Source organism: Vanessa tameamea, chromosome 7 (genome assembly GCF_037043105.1).
Source record: "Vanessa tameamea isolate UH-Manoa-2023 chromosome 7, ilVanTame1 primary haplotype, whole genome shotgun sequence".
NCBI lineage: Eukaryota > Metazoa > Arthropoda > Insecta > Lepidoptera > Nymphalidae > Vanessa > Vanessa tameamea.
In genome coordinates this window covers 13,679,631-13,691,799 of record NC_087315.1, presented here as the reverse complement: position 1 = coordinate 13,691,799, position 12,169 = coordinate 13,679,631, and the positions used below count along the sequence as shown (strand labels likewise).

General features: G+C 33.8%; 1 long non-coding RNA gene across 1 annotated transcript; it reads right to left on the bottom strand.

The window, feature by feature from the left end:
• Nucleotides 1-9,440: 9,440 nt before the first annotated feature.
• On the bottom strand, nt 9,441-11,399 carry LOC135193370 (uncharacterized). The gene is made up of 3 exons (XR_010309190.1): nt 11,196-11,399; nt 10,252-10,344; nt 9,441-9,531 (listed from the first exon to the last, which is right to left on the bottom strand). It is a non-coding gene; the product is annotated as an uncharacterized LOC135193370 (long non-coding RNA).
• Nucleotides 11,400-12,169: the final 770 nt, after the last annotated feature.

Sequence of the window (12,169 nt, the reverse complement as noted above, 5' to 3'; positions counted from 1 at the left end):
GCTCCGTTTTCATCGTGTGGCTTATTAACTATTTATGAATCATAAACTAACAGAAACGTTCCGACATACTCATTCGTTTTTTAAGTCCACATGTTTACACATTCCATGTAAACGTTACGCCATCAAATAACAGTACTCAGTATTGTGTTCCAGTTTAAAGAGTGAGTGAGCCAGTATAATTACAGGCACCTTACATCTCAGTTCCCTATTTTGGTGATGCAGTGGCGATGTAAGAAACGGTATATATATTTTTACAGCGATATTTTCTATGGACAGTGGTAAATATTTACCATCACGTGGCCCATTTGCTCATCGTCTTACATAATATCATTTTTTTTAAATTAGGTTAGGTTGGTGTTTGCACTTGTGGCAGAGTTGTATCTGACTCATTTCTTACGATTAATTTTTATTCACAGCTTTGATTCTTTTTTTTAACTTTAATTGTATATTCGTTTAATTAACTATTATATATTTAATTTAAAAATAAATTTATTGTATACAATATTTTCATTTGAACGTTCTGCTATTGAAATAGATGTCAAATCATCTTCAGGGATTTTGTTTTAAAAACGTGTGTCGCCACATAAAAAGTCACTCGGCTTAATGTAGCGTAAGTAACTCGCATGAAATGAATTAGCGAAATGGGTAAAAATAATATTGGAACGTACGTTGGAGCTCGAAATTATTTTATCCGATCCATCAGCTGTCGCTCAAACAATTGAATTATTTAGACGTTCCCCTAACTTTCTTTTCACTGCCAATTTACGTCTGGCCGGAACATAACTTGATTTCATTTTAGAGCAATTTTCGGCTGAAAGGCGAAAAAACTTTTAATAAAAAAATTTGAAGAAACGATTTGAGCGTGAAAAATTGTGTTTTGATGCTCCGAAGATTGCTTGAAGGCGATAAATGAATAGAGTGTAATCAATCTATACTTAACACAATTTACGAAACCATTAACTCATTAAGTGTTTTCGAGAAATAACAATTTGCTATTAGTCATGTTTATAGATAGATAAACAAGGTTCAGTCGTCACAACAAAAGTACAAATCTTTTTTGTTGCGTTCATATTTCTTAATATAACTCGAATTTAGTTTTTGTTAATTAACTATTTTATTGATCTTTTGTGCATTTATTTGTTATAAATAATAATAATAATAATATATGTCATAATGATGTGTACATGTGCCTGACAATAGTCAATTAACTAATTTGCAATATTGGAGGGCGTGTATAGTTCTGTATATATGTGTATAGTCTGGATCGCAATATTAATTATGCCTACATCTTCTTGAATAAGCGGATTAACACCACGATAAATATTTAAAGCGATTTATGTATGGCGCTTCAGATTAGCGCGTTACACCAACCTTATAAACTAGCCAATACCCGACACGCGTAGGAGGTTACTGTTTTTTACTTTTTGTAAAAGTTATTCAATACTATTCGTTTCATAGGGTTATTTATGCCCAATCTTTTGAGCTACGTGTGTCGGGGCTGTGGGAGTCTTTGACAGTGCTGTGCCAATCGAACGTAAGTGTTAACAATTACTGTAATAAGTTTCATTTTAATCGAACGATCTGCATAAGGGTCAAACAATTAAACATTAATTTATAGATTTTCATCAAATCCTCTAAGTACCTCTTAACGACGTGATGTATATTTTATGAGTACAACAAACAACCAATTAACTAAGAGACGGACAGATAATCACACACGGAGTCACTAGTAATTCGGCAGTTACACGCCTCGGCTGAATAATTTATCTCACACGAGCCTATAACAATAGCCGCTCCGATTGTAATCCGCCGCCCAGTAATTGTATTAAGCAAATTAGTCACGCTATCACTGTTATATCAGTGAGCAGCTGACACGGCGACGGCGATCTGATACTGCTAGCTTCCCGACCTTATTCCTCACGCTAAATACGCAGATTATGATTTAAGATTAATGCTCATTGTAACTATAAATATGGTTAGTATAATGTATCCAGATTCCCCCCAGGAGCCCCAGCTACCTTTCTGAAGGTTTCCACTGCGTGAAAAAATAAGGTAGCCGGCCCATGTGGATCCCAGTAATGTAAAGAGTGGTTTCGTCTCGCCTCCCTTTCGAACATATATAAAAATATTTAAATAAAAATATACGGATCATATTTATTTCTGTGTTCGCCTATAAATTCACGCAGTATCTTTATAATTTTCTAGCTTTGTGTCCGATGGGAGATCCCATAAATTAACATATAATTGTATAACATATATTAATTTCGGCTATAATATTTTACAATAATATGTTTTGTTAAAATCATATTTATTGAAACCATGACGGTACTTTATTAAGTATAGTATAAGTTTATAGGTTTATCAAAAAAGATTAGAACTTGCGACTTTAAAGAGTAATTGAACTCCGCAAGACTCTCGGTGAGCACTAAGAAAGATGTTTACGAAAATGTATCTCCTTAGAAGAAGATGAAAATGAGAGATTTTATGTAAATGCGTCATACTGTGCATTATATATCAAAGTCAAAGAGTCTGGGCTTAATATAAATACTACAATTAATTGTATATTGTTTTCAATGTGCATATTTCATAGTTAACAAATAACAAATATCGCGTGCCGGGAGCGATCGCATCGCAAAGCGTTAAAGTTTAACTGTTACGCGATTGCTATGCCATGGTTACGGCTCGTTAACAGACTATACGCTGTATTATGTTTTGCATCAAAGCCTATTTTCCGATAAATTCAATGAAAAGGCTTTTATGGAACGATAAGAGCGTTGTATATATGCCAAGTAATACTAAAGTCATTAATAGACAAAAATAACAATCATTATTATTTATCATTTACGTAATCATTACTTAGTATAAAACAAATTCGCTCACCGCTGTCTGTCCCCGTGTATGCTTAGATCTTTAAAATTACACAACGGATTTTGGTGCGGTATTTTTTTAATAGATAGATGGATTTATTAATTTACAAAATTTGAATTAAATTAATGTTCATATTTTTGATATCTGTGAGTGAAATGTGTAATTGTTTATACTTATTATACTATAATGTATTCAATCCGACACGCGGTAAACGGTGACAACTTAGTTTCTCTGGTTTATATCAGTAAAAACCTTACACAAAATATGATAAAGTGAATCTTGTAAAAACCGTGCTTGAATGGGTTTATTTAAAAATGTATTTCGATTTTGATATTACTTTTTTTCATTGATCCTAAAGTACGTGAGTTGACACAAGCGCAAATACAATCTCGTACATACTACATTCATACGTAAACTCACACATAACCATCCTTCGAAATCACAGAATCGAAATAGACGTGCCCCACACGATAATCAAGACTAGTTGACAAAATTTTTACTTCAAAAAATCAGATAGAGAGAACTCCGATTCACGTTTGAGATTTTACAAGTTTTTATTTACCTTCACGTGTCAGTATGTGTCAGTCATATCTTGCATCTGAATTTTATAATAATTTGAATACTGAATTTTTTAATAATTGAGCTAGAGTTTTCCAGCTATTTCGGAGGAGGTGACAAAACATACGTACCAATGCCAAATATTATCATTTGTTAGAACCTATCCCTACATAAGAGCTCGATTGCTGTTACTATAAACCAGAAAACGTTCAAAATTATTCAATTATAAAATTCAAAAGAATCGTTAAAGAGTGTTTGTATGCTAAAGGATATTACAACACTAATGACTTTTTAGTTGACTGCACACGACTGCACATGAAATGATCGCCTCCAGGCTGTTTCAAATAACTAAAATATAATTATTATTATACATGCAAAATGGAAAGAAAAAAAAAATCCCGCTGAGTTTCTTTCCCCGGTTCTTCACAGATCCGAGGTGTTAAATTCCGAACAGGTTGTAGATTTTTGACTATCAATAAGCAAGTGTAAACACTTCTATATTGAATAAAGATTTTTGACTTTGACTTTGAGTATAAGAAGTTTTTATGAAATCATTCCAGAATAGGTTTTCGAATAATAAAGTTATTCAAAGTATTGCTTAACAATGCTATAATTTTAAGTATCGCTGTCCTCCAACTAAAAGTTATGATCGAGTCGGGCATCGTGCGAAACTATGTTTTAATAATTATTATTCTTTAGTTTTGTAAAACGTTCGTAACTCAAAGAACCGAGATTTTTCTTGAAAAGTAAGTACAGCAATTAAAATAATATATTCTTGGTTAAAGTCTAGAAATAGTCTTTCTTAGTATGCAAATTGAAAGAACGAATGAAAATATAGAATTAGTTTAGAAGAAATAAAGCCCTTTAGAAAGCTTATGAAGAACCTCATCAACGTAGTTATTATAAATATGAAAAATACCCGAGGAACGAAATCATATCTCAAATCTTATTCATTCAGTTAACGGCGTAAATTCATTAAACAAAAACTATTCCAGAAAATAATAATATTCCGCTACTGAAGTTTAATTCAATTTTATGTAAATTTAGTTCTGTAGAGATATCTTAGCTAGTATTCTCAAACTAAACATTGTATAAATTCTTCTTTTAAATGGTATAACATCTGTTCTACTTAAATGGGCAATAACTTTTAATATCGCTTCCTCTCGGCTTTGTGAGTCTTACAAAGGCAACACTTAGAGGGAATTGTGTTCTCTAAGGTCTCAAAAGCCAATACGTTCGTATATTGAGTCTTTACGAAGCCCTTCAGCTGGCGTAAAGTGGAATAAATCGATGGATCACTTTGCAATAACTATTTATACGTAGAATCGTCTCGAACTCATTTGAAATGTAAATGGAATTATTGACTCAATAAGTTGATGAAAATAGTGTCGGGTGAGGCCGCTCTCTGTCTCTTTATCAATCAAAGACACTGTTTTAGTACGTTACGGTTTAATGATAATATAGTATTACACTATTTAATAGCCGAGTGTCACATGTCGCAATGATTTTAATGAACTACTTCGGGCCTTCGTAGAAGCAGTTATTACTAGTGCGGTAAAGGTCAAAATTTTATAATATATGTCAGTCAACAAATTGCTACGGACGTTATCCTTTAATGCACACAGGATTAAGACTCTCACATTATCCATAAAAAGTCGTGCCAATTTGAATATATCATAATCGATAATTATTTTAAACATTAATGGTGAACAATTAAACGGTTTCCTTTGACACTATTCTCTTATTAACCACGACAGACGGCGAACGTTATGTCCAAACGAAATGACCCTAAACTTCAGCCAGAGAGCAAAAGCAATAATCGTAAACTATTTGTGGCTAAATAAATATCACCATTACAAATGTACATGTAGCTGATTTACGAGACAGCCTTTTATCTTGAAATAATCATCAAAACATTTAGAAATAATACGTCTATCGTCACTCAAATAAATATATATATTATACACATATCACATTAGGCGACTTTGTCATATCCTAGCGTTCAAAGGCGGAAGTAGATTCGTCTTGATTTTACTCTTTCGAATTTGAGTTTCCATTTTTGGAACTTTACTATAGATAGATAACTTTTAATATTTTACAACAAGTAACTAAATGTTGATTAATTAATTATTTTTTTAAACAATTTCGTGGCAAGTGATACGTTAAAAGTGTTGAAGTACATTTACTATTTAGCTTAAGCAAATATATAAATGTATGGATAAGATTTGAAAATAATTAAAGTTTAAATCCCGGTTAAGATCCAAACAGAACAAAATAATTAATACTTTTTGAAACGAATTTTTGTATTTTAAATTTGGAAAATAAATTTAACGATATTAAGATTTAAATAATATAATTATATTTCCCATAGTAATAATATACAACAGTAATCTGTATTCCATTGCCGCACTCCGACTCGGCCTCGCTTCAAGAGCTGCATTAATCTTGCTGGAACTTGCCAACACCCCTCAAAGCCTTGTCTAACTGTTGTTTAGATTAGTTAAGTACCTACTATCTAACATAGAGTTAATCTTATAATTTAGTTGTCAAAATCAAATTGTTCAACTAAACCTTACGACGAGGACGCGTATAAACGTAGCTCCCTAGCATGATGTAGCTAGCTTGGTCCATTCACCGCCGTAGAAGCACAAATTTAAATTTAAGAGATAAATGCCAGAGAAATCTGGTAGATAAATCAGTTATTTTTAACTATCACAAAGCAAAAATAAACTTTTCAATTAAATATTCCACAAAGTCTAATTTCGTTGTCATTTCTTCTGTATTCAATTTTTATAATTTCATAAGACACTTGGCTAAGTTTGGAATGAACTGCTGCTTCTGATAATTTATTAATTAAAAAACTTTAATACGTTTTACTGTCCCGACCCTTATTTGAACCGTATTTAAGGGCCGTAACCGTATATAAGATGTATACAGATCGTGATAGGTATTTTATATACCGTGTATTCTATGCATACAGACAGAAATATTTTTTATGCAGAAACGTTTTACAACAAATAAAAATCAAAAATACAAATAGCATTGAATATTTTGAACGATTAGTACTTTTTTTTTTATAGGGGTCAAACGAGCAGGAGGCTCATCTGATGATGAGGAAATTGATTATCACCGCCCATGGCCATCTGCAAAGTATATAGGTAGAACACTTAAGTCTTACCTGAATATATATCGAACGGGTATCAATACATGCTTTCGATTTATGTATATGTAAATTGGGCGAATGTCACTTTAAATAAACTAAATTTAATAAATCATTACCCACTCATGTCATGAGCATTCATCGAGAAGTCGGCGCCTTTTAAATAATAACAAGAATAATAATAAATAATATATTATATCTTATAATAATATAAGCTGTATACAAAATAATTTACTATGTCTATTTTAAATTTAAATTTAGAATTTCAACAAGCGGAGTTCAAGGGACGCTGAATCGCAGTCGAGTCGAGTTCATTTATTTAAAAGAATCCCATCAAAACATAAACGTAAAAATGAGAGCCAAGTCCAATAATATGATATATACCTTATATATCATAATATTGGACTTGGCTCTCATTTTTAGATTTATGTTTTTGATGGGATATCACTACTTTTTGTATATAAATTATTAGTAGGTACTTATTAATACCAAATAGTTTTTGTTAAACTATTCTATTTTCCTACGTTTACGGGGTATAATTGTCCTTTTTTGATACTTTCTATATTTTCTTGTACCTCTGAAATGATCGAGTGAATTGCCCATTCAGTGTCCGAATTTTTTTTACGCGTTTTCTGTTTGTACTTAATTTGGACAACTCGGAGCGGTATAACGTGCGCAGACGGTAGAGCTCTCTTGTGCCTTGATTTGACTTGGACCTATATTGATAAGATGTACTCCATCATAATGTAAGGTTTTAACTCTGGAGAGGCCAACGTAAGCCTGCTCTTTACTAAATATAGAGGAGCCTATGTCGAGAAGAGCACTGTCAAGGCGAAGGCCTTGTGATTTGTGGATAGTAATAGAATATGCTAAGCAAATAGAGATTTTTTTCCTTTGAACATATTCATTACTTAATATCTGAAACTTGGTTTTGATTCTAGTTCACAAATTAAATTATGTTTAAATTGAATTGTTATTTTACGTGCGCTATTGCTGTTGTCGACGTCCCCATGGATATTCTCTATTTTTCCATTGGACCCATTCACCAGTCCTTTGCTGACATCAGCACGCTTGCTCGATACTATTCTTTCAAGCAATAAGGATCCCCGTTTGTAGCGCTAGAGTACATACTTAAATCATCCTAGTTACGATATACATACTCTACTACAGTCTCACGAAACCTATTTTTTTGTTGTATACTAGTATACTCAAACAAAGAATATGTTGAAGATTGCTTGGCGGCTTCGGGAAGCAGCTTGTACACCGTAATGTTGTATAGCCAAGGCCGACATAGGCGAGTTATCACGTTGTCGAAGTAAGATATGAATGCTTCACAGAACGGTTGAAATTCCCGTGGACGAAGATTCACACTATTGCCGAGTATTGTTTCTATAAACGATAAGTACATATTTTTTAGTTATTTTCGCATTAAAATGATTTAATATTTTTATTTAATAAACATGCGAAGTTATATTATAATACAAATAATTACCACAAGCAGTCAGTAAGACGTAAGGGCAGTAACGATCCCAGAGCGGGGCGTCGCCCTGGCGCACGTATACTGCTAGTTTATCCGCCATCACCTGGCTGTTCCGCGCGTATACGCTGACAAATTTGTCGATGTGCTTCGGAGTAAGTGCCACCGCATTAATCTTACGACGAGCGCGCCATATCCCCTCTTAAAACATTTACAATAATATTTGATAAGTGTTATTAACATCCGAAAACAAAAAAAAATATTATAGCGCTGCTAGCCACGACATATAAGTTGTTTTATCTGTTGTGCTTCTAATGGCACTGGTTTACTGGTTTTTTGAAATTCAAGATAATAAATAGCCCGTAAATAATCCTCCGAGCAGACTTCGAAGGGATAAGAAAATATTGAAGCTCACTCGACCGAGCAGCGCTAGTGCGGGTAAGAAAATATCTTCGTGGTAGACTTTAATCGGTCACATAATTTTTTTCTCAGGTTTTCCTTCAACAACGAGTACGCGATTAATTATAATCATAAATTAAGCACGTGATTAGTGATGGTTTGCCGGATTTGTTGAAGCGAATGTACACTTTTACACCTTTTGCACGTTTGAAACTCGTCTTTGTACATTAAAAACACACTTTAAAATCAACAACAAATTATGTTTTATAACATGAATAATATTATTATGATGTTTGACGTAAAATAACAACAAGAATATATTTATTAAAGACCTTGATCAATTACAATGGCGTGCCTACAAATTAGAACAAAAAACATCATATTATAATTATTTAAATATTTTCTCTTACAGGCGCAATAAATTTAAATAATTAACATTAATGAAGGTGGCGTCCGATATTTATTATTTTACGTCATAAAATAACTCAACGATATCCTTCAATAATCCTTGGCATCGAGGCACCATAGTACGGTTATTTTATTATATCCCCATATAGCACGAATATTATAAATTGCCTTATGCCAGACAGCTGCACTCGCTATTCCGTCACTCCCATAATCCGATGGGATGGCAATCCGATAGAACCACTTTGCAGGGCTGGATTTAGGGAGGGAATCGGGGGCCATGCCATGGAGTGTGTTACTGTTAATAGTTTTATTTTACAAATAATCAAAACATTTATTGAAGGTAAAATAAAGACAGCAGAACGAATAAAATTCTTCATTTGTTCTGCCATATGTTATTAAAAGAGAGAGTTAGAGAATTATTCATATTATTTGAATAATAATTAGAGGCCTCTTAGTGAGGTCTGTAAAATAATTTAGGCGCATGACCAACGACTTCACGTACCACCCGAGACACGGGGTCGGTCAATTTCTAATACCGGAAAATTTCTGAACTACCGTACCGTCAAAGAGCTTCCAATGATATGATGGAAAACAAGTGTCATCTGACCTTTCTCAAGGCATGATCGTAGCACAAAATGAGCAGACTCGGGTTCACATATGGCTGAAATGAAAAATAGCGAGTCTTACACCAGTCGCATATGACGTGTAACATCCGACATCTCAGCTTCGTAATTATATTCGCTCGAGACGTTGGTTGATAGTGGTGCCATCTTACGGCACTCTGTGCACGCGCACTCTGCTTGGTAAAAAGAAAGATGTTACACATAAAAAAACATAATAATAAAATGTATAATATTTGCCTTTCTGTAAGGGAGAGAAATAATGATATGGTCTACGGTTTGATTGTCATTTGCGTATGTTTGGTTCGTACATGTAACTACAATACAGGAGCGAACCAAGGAGTTTTATTTAAAAAAATAAAACTATTTGGTTCTTTCGTGAATAGTGTGTATAATAATTGCCAAATGGTCAGTAAAGTATTACAGTGCACAATACAAAATTGTATATTTAAGCTGCACGTATAGCTTGGCTGACTTTTACGATCGGGGCCACCTGCTTGATGTAACTAATGCTTTTACTGATATCACTTTTACGGGTGGTGGAAGTGCCTCCATGTTAGTGATGGATGTGTATCAAAAAAACTGATTTGATTTCTGCTAGAAGCACACACCACACGGCTATGCATTATCCACGATGTACTTACAACTCATTCTTACTCATTCACCCGATTCGGAAATCGTACCGGGATCAGGGCAGTGGAATCTATCCACCAGACAAATTAAACGATTACACACCCTTTATAATGTTAAAAAAAACTTACCGACACAGCAGAAATTGGCGATCCAGAAACTGAGCATTCCATATTTATTTCGGTATGATTGCTCGGACATATTTTGTATCACTGAAATACGATCTGTAAAAATTGTTGTATTGTTACTAAATACCCTCTAACATTCACTACTCAAGGGCAACATATTAGTGAAATATAACGCCTTTAAAAATATTGAGAGCTTTGTACTGTAAACATAAGGTAAAAAAATGTTTCTAAAAAAATCTAATATATAATTGTACCAGTTATTAAGAATATTAAAAACACGTTTTGGACAATATTACTATCAATTTATTGGCAGCGTCGGTTATGTGCGGATCTACGGACAGTAACTACGAGATGATTTAAATTCTAATTTTAAACTAATCATTGACTTTACCCCGCGAAGCGGCTATCGTAAGGAAACAATTCATGCATAACATTTTTTTTTCTTTTTTACAGTCGAGACAGACTCTCGGTCTCTCATAATACGAGACTGACTACCAGTTACAAAGAAACTAGTCGAAGTGAAGGCACGTCACCCACCACACCCTCCTCCCCTCCCTCTTTAGGATAAGGTTTTGGAGCTAAGTCACGACGCTGCTCCAATGCAGTTTGGTGAAATACATATGAGGCAGTTTTGCATCAGACACATGCAGGTTTCCTTCCAAAGTTTTCCTTCGCCACCGAGCACGAGATGAGTTATAAACACAAATTAAGGACATGAAAATACAGCGGTCCCTGCCCGGGCTCGATGCCGCAGTTATCGGTTAGGTTTCACGTTTTCTAACAATTGAGCCATCTTGTCTTATTGAGTTAAATTAACTGATTTGGCTTAAATCTGATCGCTCATTGGTACTCCCAACACAATTGCTTCGTATGTGTGTTTGATGAGTGTTTCAAACTTATAATCATTTAATATATTAAGTATTTCTTATATATGAAAATATTTTTACCTTCGCCGTTCCCTACGAACATTAAGCCGTGACCGATGAAAGGCAACGCTTTCGAACTTGTACCTGTTTCTTTGTGCAGCTGTATAAACTTTGTCGGCTTCCATTGATCCAGACATAGTAATACGAAAATAAGTAATAACACTAAAAATAGAAAAATCATTGTTTTCAGAAACAATTCAAGCAACGAAATGCAAGTAAACATGTAAGTTTAATTGTTTTATATAAAATCCATGACCTTCTATCGTTTTTGTGTTAATGAGTTTTCATAACATTATTATAATTATAAGAAATGGTTCCGCAACAGAAAAATCGCCGTTTCATTGATAATTACTGTTCCTTCACAATAATATGTATACATTTAATATAAATTAAAAAAATAAGTGACAGCTTATGTTCGTTTATTTTATTTCGCGTCAAAAATCTATCGATATTTATTCTATTTCGGGACAGACGAGCATTTACAAAAAACGTCCATTAGCTGATATCATAGGAGCTGATGTAACTATATCAGCTTCTACATCACAATACTGATGTATTGTGTACACTTTTTCCAAGCGGCTTGATTGAAAGCTATCACGTTTTGCAACATATGTAGAGAGATTTTGCAATATTCTAAAGTTACAATATATTTTTAATGTGGTTTATTTTTTTATATGTAGCAGTACAAAATTGTCTTTATCGTTTATTTTATTTATTTTAATATGTACCGTCGATTTGTTCTACAATTGAAAAACTAAAGCGCACGATATTTTTTCTCTGGTCAGATTAGACGCGTATCGCCGGTGAACCGGCGAAAGCAGCGTGACGCCCAAACTCTAAGGGAGTTCCCCGGGGTACAGAAAACCCCCTTTACTCATGGTACCGTCTATTACGGCGGGGGAAGAAGGTGAGAGTAGCGATATCTTTTGGACAAGTTCGTCTGGATTGTCGATGCATATTACATATTATTATACCCCCAAACAGTGCGCCAGCCA